The sequence below is a fragment of the Bubalus kerabau genome, chromosome X (assembly GCF_029407905.1).
Source record: "Bubalus kerabau isolate K-KA32 ecotype Philippines breed swamp buffalo chromosome X, PCC_UOA_SB_1v2, whole genome shotgun sequence".
NCBI classification, from domain to species: Eukaryota; Metazoa; Chordata; class Mammalia; order Artiodactyla; family Bovidae; genus Bubalus; species Bubalus kerabau.
This window is the reverse complement of record NC_073647.1, coordinates 3243711-3258146: the sequence shown is the minus strand read 5'-3', so window position 1 is coordinate 3258146 and position 14436 is coordinate 3243711.

Sequence of the window (14436 nt, the reverse complement as noted above, 5' to 3'; positions counted from 1 at the left end):
AGCAGTGATTAGCTACAAGTAGAGTGGGCATTTGGCTTTTATGAACAGCCATTTTCAGATTGAGGTGGGCTTTCATTCTGCAGGAGCATTTAAGCAGCCTTTTAAAAAGGGCAGCATTTGGTCTTTCTGTAAGATGACAGGGAACCTACTTCTTAGATGGCCTAACTGACTTGGGCTGCATCGCTCCAGGCAACTTATAGGTTTCACCTGTGATAGCCAAATATGCTGGAATTTCTGGAAAAAAATTTTTTTTGAGACGTGTGTACGAAGCTCTTCTACCTCCCTTTATTGAGATCACTCTGACTTGACTGACTATTCTCGACCCACAGAAAGAAAAGCACCTGCCAGCATCCTTCAGGATCCCAACAGGCAGCAGGTCAGACATTCAAAAGAGGGTGGTTGAAGGGAATTGGGTGAAGGACCGTCTTACAGTTGTGTGGGCAGGGTTAATGGAAACCAATAAGGGATGGCGAAGCATCCACATGGAGCCACTGCCACTTCGGGTTGTGAACAGGCACAGGGAAGCACATCACTGCCAGAAGTCAGCACGGGCTCTAACTGTAGGAGAGGGCCACCTGACAGGAGTTATGCCCCATGACAGAGGAACAGGGCCGCTGCTACCCCGCATCTCCTGTGGGGCTTCCTATTGGCCATACTCAACTGGAAGTCATAGGGCAAGGGCGCTTATTGAATATAATCCATGAAGGTCAGCCTCTTGGGAAAGGTGAAGATAGAGAAGGGTGGAGAGTACATATATCTGGATGGGTGAAGAGAAAATAACCTTTCACAATTTGTGAAGGAATGGAGAGGGCATCCTTTCTTTTGCTGCTTCCACCTGCAAGGTATTTTCTTCATTTCCAGCAGTGAATGCTTGTCGGGGATCTCTAGGAAAGGACCATGAGTAAATGTTTGTTCTCTGTCTTTATGGAAGGGTTCTGCTGAGAAGGTAATATATTGATAGATTATGGAGCAGTGGAGACCCGGAAGTTATGGTGTGATTGCTGGTTAAATGGAGAGGCTGCCATTTAGATGCAGTAATTTTAGAGGCACTGTTTATTATTCCATCTTATATTTTATTTTGCATAGAGCATTAAGATTGCACTGTCTGTAGAGGAAAGGAAAGTATAATAATTCTCCTACAATTGAGGAAGGGCATGTTTATCATAAAGAAATAACTCTTTGTTTTTTTTTTTCTCTTTTGCCACTTCATTTATTTTTTAATTGAAAGATAATTGCTTAACAGAATTTTGTTGTTTTCTGTCAAACATCAACAAGAATCAGTCATGGTACGGTAGTAAAAGATAGAAGGAAGATAGACAATGACTTTCATCTCTTTCCTTTCTTCTCGCTCACGTTTTTCTCTTACTGTCGGTCCCTGCTCTCATGCACACATCAGTATCATCTAATTTCAGAACGTTTTCATCAGTCTTCTATTGTCCATTTTATTTATCCATCAGTTAATGGATATTTGGGTTGCTTCCAGTTCTTGGCTATTGTGAATGGTACTGCTGTGAACATTCCTGTAACGTGTTTTTGTGTGGACATATTTCTCTTGGGTGTATACCTAGGGATGGAATTGTTGGGTCATATGATAACTATGTTTGATATTTGGAGAGACTGCCAAACAGTTTTCTACAGATCCTGTACCATTTTACATTTCCATCAGCAACGTATGTGGGTCCCAACTTCTCCATATTCTTACCAATACTTACTTACTGTTGTCTGTCTTTTACAGTTTAGGTTTTTTCGTGGGTGTCAGGTATTATCTAATAGTGGTTTTGATTTTCATTTCCTTGATGACTAGTCATTTGGAGCATTTTTTCATGTGCTTATTGGCTATTTTTATATCTTTGGAAAAATATTCAGCTAGTTTACCCATTTTTCAGTTGAACTGTAAGAGTTCTTTATGTATTCTAATATAAGTCACTTATCAGGTATATGCTTTTCAAATATTTTCTCCCATTCTCTTGGGTGTCTTTTGGTGATGTTGTCATATGCACTGAAAAAAAAAATCAAATTTATCTATTTTTGTTTACTATTGGTAACATCTAAGGAAATGTTTCCAATCCAAGGTTATGAATATTTACTTCTATATTTTATATTTTTATCTAAGAATGTTTTAGTTTTGGCTCTTGTATATAGATCTTTGATCCATTTTATATTACATTTTGTATGTGGTGTGAAGGGAGGGTCTAAATTCATTTTTTTACATGTGGATATCTTTTTGTTTGTGCCCTTTCAATAGATATGTCTGATTTTGTAGACTTCATTAAAAAACATCTGTGTAGAACATACACGCAGTTGAGGAAAGTGCTATTTCTCACAAAAGAACTCATTTTAAAACGAATAAGATGTAGTACTCAAACTGGCAGTAAAGAGTCCCATTCAGTGTCCAAGTTAATGTCTCCTGTTAGATAAAGCAGTCAGGGAGACCAACAAGATTGACTTGACTTTATGGTATGTAACCGTTAATATTACCTGGAATATACTTGTATCCAGGCAGTAGTTATTCAGCCATAAAAGCCCTGATGATAGAAGTTTACCTGTGATGCAGTCAAATGCAGATGGTCTGTTTGGAAAGGTCTGCAAAAACCAAGCAAATGCAACAAATAAAAATCTCAATGAGGTTTGGTTTGGGAGTGGGATACACAATTTCCTGACCCTATTTTTAAACTAAAAATTTTAACTTACATGTTATAGGGAAGAAACAGTGAAGCAAAGGATAGATTCTTCTTTTCTCTATGTGATCTAGGCAGGATATAGGCTTTATTTTTTTTAAAGACTTTTCATGTAGAGCATTTGAAAAGTCTTCATTGAATTTGTTACAGTATTGCTTTGGTTTTATGTTTTTTTTTTGGGGGGGTGGCGCGGACGGCGACCAGAGGTATGTAGGATCTTAGCTATCTGACCTTCAGGGACTGAAGCTGCATTCCTTGCATTGGAAGGTGAAGTTTTAACCACTCGACCACCAGGGAAGTCCCAGGATATAGCCTTTAAAATTTATGGGGTACATTGCCAACAAGGAGGTATCCATTTTTTCCTAGTTCATCATCCAAAGACAGTAGATATCTTGACAATGAAAAGACATTTGCATTGATAAGGAGAGAGTAAAAGCATAGTGTTTACATAATTTTTTTTCCTCCAAAGGATTTCCCTACTTTTCTTCCCTGCTTTATTTCATGGAGACTTTTTTCCTGATGAAGTGAAGAAAACCGTCTCCTTGAGGATGTGACAGAATCTCTGAATCCCACTCTGCTCGTTCATTTGCAGCTTCCCTGCATTATCTCTTACAACAGGACAAGGTGTGAGCAACAGCGAATCGAGCATGCAAACTGTGTCCACTGGCTACCTTCTAGGATCAGAGACTAATAGGATCTTCAGTGTTGGCATAACTTCTCTTAAAGCTGAATAACACATTTCTCCTCTTTAAATGTCCTTTTTATGGTTTGTGTTGTTTATATGAAAAAAATGAAGCTAATTTACATTATGCATAAACCTTAACCCTGATACTGTTTTTGATTGTGCTTGTTTCCATTTTTTTGCGTAATTAACATAGCACACTATGATCCAAATGAACGTTGTTTTCTACAGTATAGTCTGATATTTGGCAAGATGATATTGCCAAAAATTCGAGCGGGTATTTTTTCATTTGGTGCATAATTCACATGTGCACTCTAACACTCTCCTCTGATTTACAGTCAAAGGAGGAAGGCCATCCTGAAGTATAATATTTTCAGGCAGCGACAGCTCTGAGACCACAGCCTCACCAAGGCACCCATCTCTAAGTGCAATTAACTGTGCTTTTACAACCAAAGTTGCTGGTGACTGACTTTCGGTCTCATGGATCTCTGCCTGTGTGGCTTGGGTGGGAAGGGAAAACAAAATCAATCTCTCTTTCTTGCTCTCATGAAAATCTGCAAAAGATGAGATTTTTCTACTAACGTGGAAATGTCCTCTATTCAGGCATTCATAATTCTCCATTCATACGTCTTTAATAGGAAAGATGATTAGAGATGATGATGTTCACCATGAGGAAATGCTGAAGATTGTATCATTAGCGGTTGGTGAAAATGGGGGCTCATGTATTTAGTTTGATCCTCTCTTTTGGGGCTACATGTACCAAGGACAGAGAAAAATCATCCATAAGCAGTTACCAGGGATTTTTAAAAATCCAGATTTTGATATATTTTTTAATAGAGCTGGTTGACACTGCTACAGTAGACAAACTTTTTTTTTTATTTGGTGGATCTAGCATTAGACACCAAAGAAATTCATGCCCTCAGTCAAACGCCTTCTTATTTTCCTCATAAAAAGAATTGTCGGTTGTCCCAGCCGTGAATCACTTGGGGGCTACCTCATGTGGTATTCTCTTCTTATTAGGGAGGATCCCTGGGACACTGGTAATGCAAACATTTCTTTCAAATATAACAGGATAACAGGTATTTAGTTTCTTAGCATAGCATTTTGCCTGTGGTAATTTATCAGCTCATTTCCAACCCCTGCCAAGTACTGCATATGAAAATGATTAATGATTATACCTTCATTTTTATTTCTTTTGGAACTGCCAGCCCTGACTATTTACAGAAGATCATTATATTTTTATAGATCTTAAACACATCTGCTGAATCAGCAAAGCAAAGAGCGCTGGCAATTTCACTGATTATATAGCTGTATCTCTTAGATATTGCAAACAACTCTTATCAAATCAGTTAGGGGGAGGGGAAGACCTTATGTGTTTTAAAGGAGAGTAAATACAGGGGAAGGTTTCTTTAAAATAGTGATGTCATCAGCTGTAATAATGAAATAGAGCTCTAAGGCAGCCCTGATTCTCTTAAAGTCCCCCAAACACAATACTTGCCCAAATAAGCATTCACTGCTATTTTAACTCCAGAAGCCAAGCATTGGAAGGGGGTATAAGTAAGGTTTCTCTTCCAGGGATGCCATCTTTTGTCTTAAATGGTATTTCACTCAGGGGTCCCTTAGTCTTCTCTGGGAGCATCCTCTCCTGGCATTATTTTCTCAAATACCAAAGCTCTAGGTAGGTGGCCATGCTTGCAGCAAGGTGGTGCTGGGAGCAGGGTGAGTGAGTGTTTCTCAGAGATCCGAGGTGACCTGTCTTCTGCTGTGCCCTTCTGCCATCCCTGTCAGAGGCAGCCTGCCTTGGGACTACAGAGGTTTCTGTAGCCCGAATGAGGTCAGAGACTTAGATCATCAATTCTATTCCAGAATGAATATTCCAGAATGAAGCCTTGACAAATGAGAAATGCTAGACTCTTCTCAGGGCATCGTGTCACACCATATGAATAATGCACCCGAATATACAGGCCAACTGCTCCCCACCCCCTTCTCTCATTTGAAACATGAATGTGTGACCTTCCTTAGACTTCAGACAACCTGCTGCTCTTGTCCTTGCCCAGGGAAACCATTGGGCTAATGGGGTATTGATCAAAATTGAGCTGGCGTTTTCAGATTTACACAAAACCATGGACTGCTGATTGCAACCAGCTCCTGCTGAATCTAAAATTAAGAGTGTGGAACAGCCCAAGGCTATCTTGTGGAGTGAAGGGAGCTCGGGAAACATTTGGCAACTTCTCTGGGTCTCATTGCCCTTCTATAAAAGTATGTTTACTCTCAGAAAAGTATTTTTTAGATAGGTGTTGCATCAAGGTAGAAAGTATGTGAGAGAGATGGCCCTGCACCAGTCAGAAAACATGGACCCAGTAGGCTTCCCTGGTGTTCAGACCACCTCTAATCTGGTCCCCATCTTACTCATCCAAAGGTGCTCTGTATCCTTGTGTTGAGTCAGCTGGCTGGCCTTTTGCCTCTGGAATTCTTGCTGCTGCCTCTCCTCCATATATCCTTCCTTGTCTTATTTTTGTGATCTCCTTACCCTTTACTTGCCGTTTATATGGCACCTCTGCAGTGAGCCTCAGTGGTCCCCCCAACTCCATGAGGACCTTTCCCTCACTGATTTGATTCTCCATAATTCTCGTGATGACTCTTAGCCATGCTTATTTAACTTATATGCAGAGTACATCATGAGAAACGCTGGGCTGGAAGAAGCACAAGCTGGAATCGAGATTGCCGGGAGAAATATCAATAACCTCAGATATGCAGATGACACCACCCTTATGGCAGAAAGTGAAGAGGAACTCAAAAGCCTCTTGATGAAAGTGAAAGAAGAGAGTGAAAAAGTTGGCTTAAAGCTCAACATTCAGAAAACAAAGATCATGGCATCTGTCCCATCACTTCATGGGAAATAGATGGGGAAACAGTGGAAACAGTGTCAGACTTTATTTTTTGGGGCTCCAAAATCCCTGCAGATGGTGATTGCAGCCATGAAATTAAAAGATGCTTACTCCTTGGAAGGAAAGTTATGACCAATACATAGCATATTCAAAAGCAGAAACATTACTTTGCCAACAAAAGTCTGTCTAGTCAAGGCTATGGTTTTTCCAGTGGTCATGTATGGATGTGAGAGTTGGACTGTGAAGAAAGCTGAGCACTGAAGAACTGATGCTTTTGAACTGTGGAGTTGGAGAATACTCTTGAGAGTCCCTTGGACTGCAAAGAGGTCCAACCAGTCCTTTCTAAAGGAGATTAGTCCTGGGTGTTCATTGGAAGGACTGATGCTAAAGCTGAAACTCCAGTACTTTGGCCACCTCATGCGAAGAGTTGACTCATTGGAAAAGACCCTGATGATGGGAGGGATTGGGGGCAGGAGGGGAAGGGGACAACAGAGGATGAGATGGTTGGATGGCATCACCGCCTCGATGGATGTGAGTTTGAGTGAACTCCAGGAGTTGGTGAGGGACAGGGAGGCCGGGCATGCTGCGATTCATTGGGTCGCAAAGAGTCAGACATGACTGAGCGACTGAACTGAACTGAATCTCCTATCACTTTCTGTTCACTTCATTTGCATACATCTCAAGTCCAGGGTGACACTGTAGATCCATTGAAACTTGGTTACTATAATAAACCTCTTTCCATGGCCTCCAAATATTCAAGCACGTTGGGAGGACGAAGGGGTATGAATGTGAAAGCCATGGAGATTTGTCAAGGAAAGGAAGGGGATCTGAGATGGCAAGCATTCATCTTTTTTTTTTTTGGGGGGGGGGCATCTGATTAACAATTCACCACTTGTTAATCTAACAAAAATGGACCCCCTCACTTTCAGTATCTTCTGTATGATGCCAAGACCATTTTCCAATGAAGTCTAACCCTCCTGACATGATGTTTTAATTCCTAATATCTTGAAACCGCATGCAGTTAGGATGACAAAGCAATCCAGACAACTGCATGCTGTACCATAAATTTCTTAGATCCATTTCAAACCATTCCCTTTTCAAGTCCTAGGGAAGGCATGAATTCTGTTTATGCACTAAGTCTGGATATTTCTTCCCTAAAAACAACTTGATATTCCTGAACACTGCTTTATAAAGACTGCATTTAGAATTTCAATAGGATAGCTTTTGAAAATGAAGAACAGACTAGCTATTCCTGAATTCTGCTTAGAAATGATGATGTTTAACACTTCTAATAGAACAATGGATAAGTGACACTTATCAAGGGAAATGGTTTGCTTTTGATCTTTCTGGCAGCTCTGAGTTTCTGAGACTCTGAGATTGAGTCTTGCTGATTTGAATTCCTAAATATTTATTCACTTCATCCATTCTTCTCGATGCCAGGGACCATTTCTGTAGTTTGGTCTGTGGTTGTTTATTTCCTGGGTTAGTCAAATGGTTTCCTCACAGGTCTCCTCCAACCCTACCTACAGTTTTGTCCGTCTACGTTCCAACTACCAGGGAGCCATGAGAATGATATTTATCAAACACAACTCTGTGTCACGCCTGATTAAAATGCATCCATAGCTCTCCTCTGCCTACAAGATACAGTAGAAAAGCTTCATGAGCTGCCCCCTTTTTCACGTGAGAAGCCTGCCACCCTCCACTTCTTCACACACCAATAATACCCAAGTGCTTATATCGGGAGCTTCCCCCTTTGTCTGAAACAATTGTGCTTAGTTCTGATCATTCATTTATGATTTATCTCACATGCCAGCCCTTTCTGGCTACTTCCTCTGATCTCCACCCTTCCTTAGGAGTTTTCCCTGTAGGCAGTCACCATCAGTTGACTGTGATATTCTTGAGGTCATTGTCTGCATCTGAGGCCATGTGGCACAAATCTGAAATGCATGGTCTCTGGCTCTATTGCTTATTAATTATGCTGTCTTGGGTAATTCATTGGCCTCCCTGTGCCTCAGTTTCCTCATCTATAAAGTGGGAGCAATAATACCTTTCTCAGAGGGTTGCTGTGAGGAAGAAATTAGTTAATAAATGTGCAGTGCTTAGAATGCTTCCTGGAATCTTGTAAGGCCTTAACAAACATGAACTGTGATAAGTTGTACAGCCTGAATCAAACGTCATACCTGGCACAAAGCAGGTAACAAGTAAGGGTTTATTTGATGTGATACCTTTTTTTTTTGAAAAAATATTGAGGTAAAATTCACATAATACAATCTTTTGTTAGTGTATACTTTGGTGATATTTAGTACATACATAATGTTGCATGGCTAGCACCTCTATTCAGTTTTAAACCGTTTTCATCACTCTGAAAGGAAACTGCATCCTAGTATTCAGTCAGCAGTCAGTCCCCGTCCCCCGTCCTTCCAGCATAATGTCAGTAATGTTTCCAATGCATTTCCTACAGGGAATATTACAACGTGATGTAGCAAGACCACAATACAAATAGAGTTGTCCTTCAAAAGTGCAGCACTCATGACTGAGTGACCATTGGGGTTTTAGCTCAACCCCACTGGGCTGGCCAGTTCTCCTGAAAGCATTTTGCAAGGCCACCAGTGTGGCACCAAGTGTTCTACTGTGCATTCCTTTAAATAATACAAGATTTCACTAAAGGGGCACAAAAGTAACATTTTCCCTTCCATTGGGGACTTTAGAAATAGAGCATTCTGCGTTGTATAAGACGTGCTGAATGCAGTCTGGCCTTTTGAAGGCCACCATCTGAAGTGTGTAGTGTCAAGAGAGAAGAGTTGAGAGCAGGTGCTGCTGGCAGCAGTGCTCCTGTGCCATCCCTGCTCCGTGGCTCCAGAATGACATTGGGCCCCATTGAGAGAGCCATTCACAGGACTGACTGCCTACCAGCCTAGTCCATGCATATTCATAATCAAGAACAATGCTGCCTTAATAAAGGACTTTTTGACATTGATCAGGACCCAGCTAGAGCTATTGACTTCTCATTCTTCCATTGCCAGCAGCCGCCACTTTTCTGACCCTTTCAAGTCCAGTTCCACTAATATATTGAGACCATTTCCTGGCTGATCTGTGTGTGTGTGTAAATAAAAGACATCTGTGGCAATGAAACTCTATCCCAGTATCAGGCTCAAGTTGATAATCTGATTACTCGGATATTCCCTCATCAGAACTCCTAGAATCCAGACTATAGAGACCTAGCTGTTCCTTCCACCTTGACCTTCTAGGTCCCTAAATCTTGGTTTGCTTTTGTTGACTTTGCCCTTTTCCTCATTCTTTTTAGACTCCTGACTTTGTCACTGCCTCTGTCCTAATGTCAGAACATATTTTAGATTTACATCTGCCAGGAGATAGTGTAACAGTCACATTAAGGAAGTATTTACTTTAAAGTAGGTAATACAGATCTGAATATATATGAGGGGAAAAAATCAAAGAAATTTATTGTGTGTGAAGGGTAGTATCATTTAAAAATCTATTATCAGATTCACTCTTATTTTCTAATTAGGGTGATAAAATTCAAACAGCACTTTTATTTAGTGCCTCATTTTGGAAAGCTTTTTCTTTTTTTCCAACTAATAAAATGTATCTATCTCAAACCAAAGGGATATTTCAGACCCTGAAAACTCCACCCTTTTCTTAATTAGATGAGGAGCCCTGAAAAAACCCTGCTGCCGCTTCCAGACAGTGGGGATTTGCCTGTCCCAGTGGCTCTCTGTCGTGCAAAATACATGAAAAGAGAAGAAGCAAGAACTGCCTTTGTACAACTCTGGCCAAAGTACTTACTGCTGCATGATTTATGTTTGGGAGAAAAATCCCTGTCTTTCCGCTCTCAGGCCAGAAGGACTCGAGTGGTGCAGGGGACATCCGTGGGCATGTGGAAGGGGATGGGGCTGACTGCCAGGCACCCGCAGTGGTGGCTTTTACAGGGTTGGGGCAGCTGGACTATGAATGCAGTCGGCTCTCGGGGTTCAGGCAGGTGCTGAATCTGCCCACGTGTGAGGCTAAGGCCGGAATGTCATAAAGGAAGGTGGCTGAGCTCAGTGCCTGGATTTGATTCCATCCTCTGTTACTTTCTGGGCATCCCTGGTGGCTCAGACAGTAAAGATTCTGAAGATCCCCAGGAGAAGGAAATGGCTACCCACTCCAGTATTCTTGCCTGGGGAAATCCCATGGACAGAGGAGCCTGGAGGGCTACAGTCCATGGAGTCTCAAAGAATTGGACACAACTGAGCCACTAACACTTTTCTTTTACTATTATTTTCTAGGGTGGTTGGTCACCCGACACCCTGGGTAAGTTACCAGTCCTCTCTGTGCTTCCATTTCCTCACCTACAAAATGATAGATAAGTGCTTCCCTGGTTGTCCAGCGGTTGAGAGTGTTCACCTGTTAATATGGGGGACATGGGTTTGATCCTTGGTCTGGGGGGATGCTGCAGGGGGATCCGTGCTGTGCACAGATGCTAAATCTGTGCACCACAACTACTGAATCCCATGTGCCTAGAGCCCATGTTCCACAACAAGAGAAGCCATCACAGTGAGAAGCCTGCACACTGCAATGAAGACCCTGCATAGTGACCCACCCCCCCAAACCAAAATGACAGATGAACAATATCATCTACCTCATAGGTAGAGCCCTTGCTGTAAAGCAGATGCTTAATGCGTTTTAGCTGATACCACTCCAATTATCCTTCCCATGGCTACTGGGAAGTAGTATACAGTGTAGTTGGCTAAAAATGTCACACATCAGGTAGTGGAATAGTCAGACTACTTTCTGGTCCCCCCATTTACCAATTTCCTGACATGAGATAAGTTGTTTAACCTTTCAGTGTCTCATTTTTCTCCTCTGTTAGTCAGGCTGGGTAGGAGTACCTGACTCACAGGGTAGCAGGAGGAATGAATGAGATAATGTGCATAAGCAGTTAACATACCGTCACCTGGCACGTAGTGAGCACTCAACTATTGGCTGCTGTTTCAGCATTATGACTAGGAGTCGTGCCTTGTATGTTATTTTTTATATGTTATTGTATGTTATTTCTAGCAGAACTGAGGGGTTCTAAAATTCTTTAGTTTAGTCCTATATTCTTGCTCCTATTTGAACTCTGATGCTAGAAAATGAATGGCCAGTGCTGGGGTTTACCACCAGATTCAAGAGGGAGGTCCTCTTTCTTCTGGTCTGAGTTTCTGCATCGCCTGCATTCTTGGCATTGAAAGAAGATCCTTTGTTAGGATGCTAAAGCAAAAGCGAAGCATAAAGAGGAAAAGAAATCATTAGAGGGAAGTTTGTGACCTGGGTCCTACTCACCATAATTGCCTTGGTTTAGACAGCTTCTGTGGAGAAGGCAATGGCACCCCACTCCAGTACTCTTGCCTGGAAAATCCATGGATGGAGGAGCCTGGTAGGCTGCAGTCCATGGGGTCGCTAAGAGTCGGAGACGACTGAGCGACTTCACTTTCACTTTTTACTTTCATGCATTGAAGAAGGAAATGGCAACCCACTCCAGTGTTCTTGCCTGAAGAATCCCAGGGACGGGGGAGCCTAATGGGCTGCTGTCTATGGGGTCGCACAGAGTTGGACATGACTGAAGCGACTTAGCAGCAGCAGCAGCAGACAGCTTCTGAGACTTTTCTGAATGTTGAATATACTTATATACATATATAAAATTAAGTATTATCTCTCCAAATGTATACATTTTTTTGGCCGCACCACACAGCTTGCGGAATTTTAGTTCCCCGATCAGGGCTTGAACCCAGGCCCTCAGCAGTGAGCACACTGAGTCCTAACCTCTGGACCTCTAGGAAATTCCCTCTAATGTATACATTCTTACTTAGGTAATTTTATTTTGGGCTGCTCTGGGTCTTCCTTACTGCACGCAGGATTTTTCTAGTTGCGGCAACTAGGGGCTAGTCTCTGGTCGCAGTGAGTGAACCTCTTACCTTGGTGGCTTCAGTAGCTGTGGCTGTGGCACACGGGCTTAGTTGCCCATGGGATGTGGGATCTTCCCAGACCAGGGATTGAACTCATGTCCCCTGCATTGGCAGGTGGATTCTTAACCACTGGACCACCAGGGAAGTCCAAATGTATAATTTTTATAACAACTCTTAAATTTCACCTTTTAAAGTATAAAATTTAGTGAAGTGAATGTCACTCAGTTGTGTCTGACTCTTTGTGACCCCATGGACTATACAGTCTATAGAATTCTCCTGGCCAGAGTACTGGAATGGGTAGCTTATCCCTTCTCCTGGGAATCTTCCCAACCCAGGAATCAAACCAGAGTCTCTTGCATTACAGGTGGATTCTTTACCAACTGAGCCATATTCACAATGTCGTGCCACCATTACAACTAATTTCAGAGTATTTCTATCATGCCCTCTCCTCCAAGAAACCCTCACTCATTATCAGTCACTCCCTATTCCCCTCAACACCTTCAACCCTAGGCCACCAGGAATAATTCTGTCTCTATGGCATTGCCTATTCTTGATAGTTCATTTAAATGTGATCATATAATCTGTGGCATTTTGTGTTTGACATTTCACTTAGCATAATGTTTTCAAGGTTCATCATGCTATATCTTGCGTTAAGAACTTCCTTTTTATGGTTGAATAATATTTCATTGCCAAGTGCTTTCCAGTGTTTAAGTACTAGCCACCGTAAACCTCTGACTTATTCCACAGCTTCAGAGCAGCTGTTCTTCTCTTCCCTGTCCCTAATAGAGAGGGTTTTCTGCACTCTAGGTGCATGTGGGGAGGGGTGGATTCCAGAGGTTGTTCACTTCCCTATCGGATGCTGGTATCTTAGTATCCATGTACAGTTTCAGATGTTACAGACCCTCATGGTAGTCTGTTTCTTGTTCAGAGCTGAGACAGAACAGTCTTTGTCCCCCAAGCGCAGACATTACAAAAAAAAATCTTGCAGCTTCCTATCCTTGTACAGTTGGGCAGTGTCCTCTGCCTGCAAAGAGCCAGAGAAGAGAGCTAGCTGACAAATGTTACCTTGCCTTCTGCCCCATCTCAGTTCTGATTATTGGACATCTGTTGTGCCTCCAGAGTTCTACTTGACTGTACATAAAGGAGTAGGCTAGTGACATGTTTCTAAACTAGGTTGACATTTGAATTAAGATAATCCTAAGAACAAAACAGGAGAAGGCAATGGCACCCCACTCCAGTACTCTTGCCTAGAGAATCCCATGGACAGAGGAGCCTGGTGGGCTGCTGTCTATGGGGTCGCACAGAGTCAGACATGACTGAGTGACTTCACTTTCACTTTTCACTTTCATGCATTGGAGAAGGAAATGGCAACCCACTCCAGTGTTCTTGCCTGGAGAATCTCAGGGACGGGGGAGCCTGGTGGGCTGCCATCTATGGGGTCGCACAGAGTCAGACACGACTGAAGCGACTTAGCAGCAGCAGCAAGAACAAAACAAGCGATATTTGGCATTGTGGGGAAATACCATCTGCATGTGCTTTGGAGTGATGTGAATCTAGGTACGAATTTCTCACCTGCTACCATGGGTCCTCAGCTTCTCAGCCACAGTGTTCCCATCTGCTGAATGACATGACAGTATCATAAGAGCCATCTCCCAGGGCAATGGTGAGGAAGAACTGAGTTCAATTCCTGGCCTAGAGTAAGGTTTTCATTATGGGAACTTACCTGGCTATTCCTACTTAGGTAGACTTTTGGTATACAAAATATCTCCTTTGGTGTAGTCGTGAATAGCTTTTGGCATTGGACAAATGTGGGTTTGCCTCCGGACTTCAACCCTTATTCGATGTGTGAACTTCTGTGAACTCAAAGTTTCTGTTGCCTCCTCTGGGAAAAGTTACACTTTAAGAGTTTTGTTGGAAGGTTTCAACTCATGATGTTTTTAAAGCATCCCAACCCATGGCAGGGGGTCCATACAGAGTAACTCTTACTACCAATAAGAAAGCAAATATTTCTTTTTAAATTGTAATGTAATTGCTTTGCAATGTTGTGTTAATTTCTGCTGTACAGTGAGGTGAATCAGCTATATACATACATCTATCCCCTCCCTCTTGGACCTCCCTCCCAACCCCAACGCCCATCTCACTGCTCAAGGTGGTCAGAGAACACTGAGCTGAGCTCCCTGTGTTACACAGCAACATCCAACTAGCTATCTATTTTATATATGGTCATGTATATATTTCAGTGC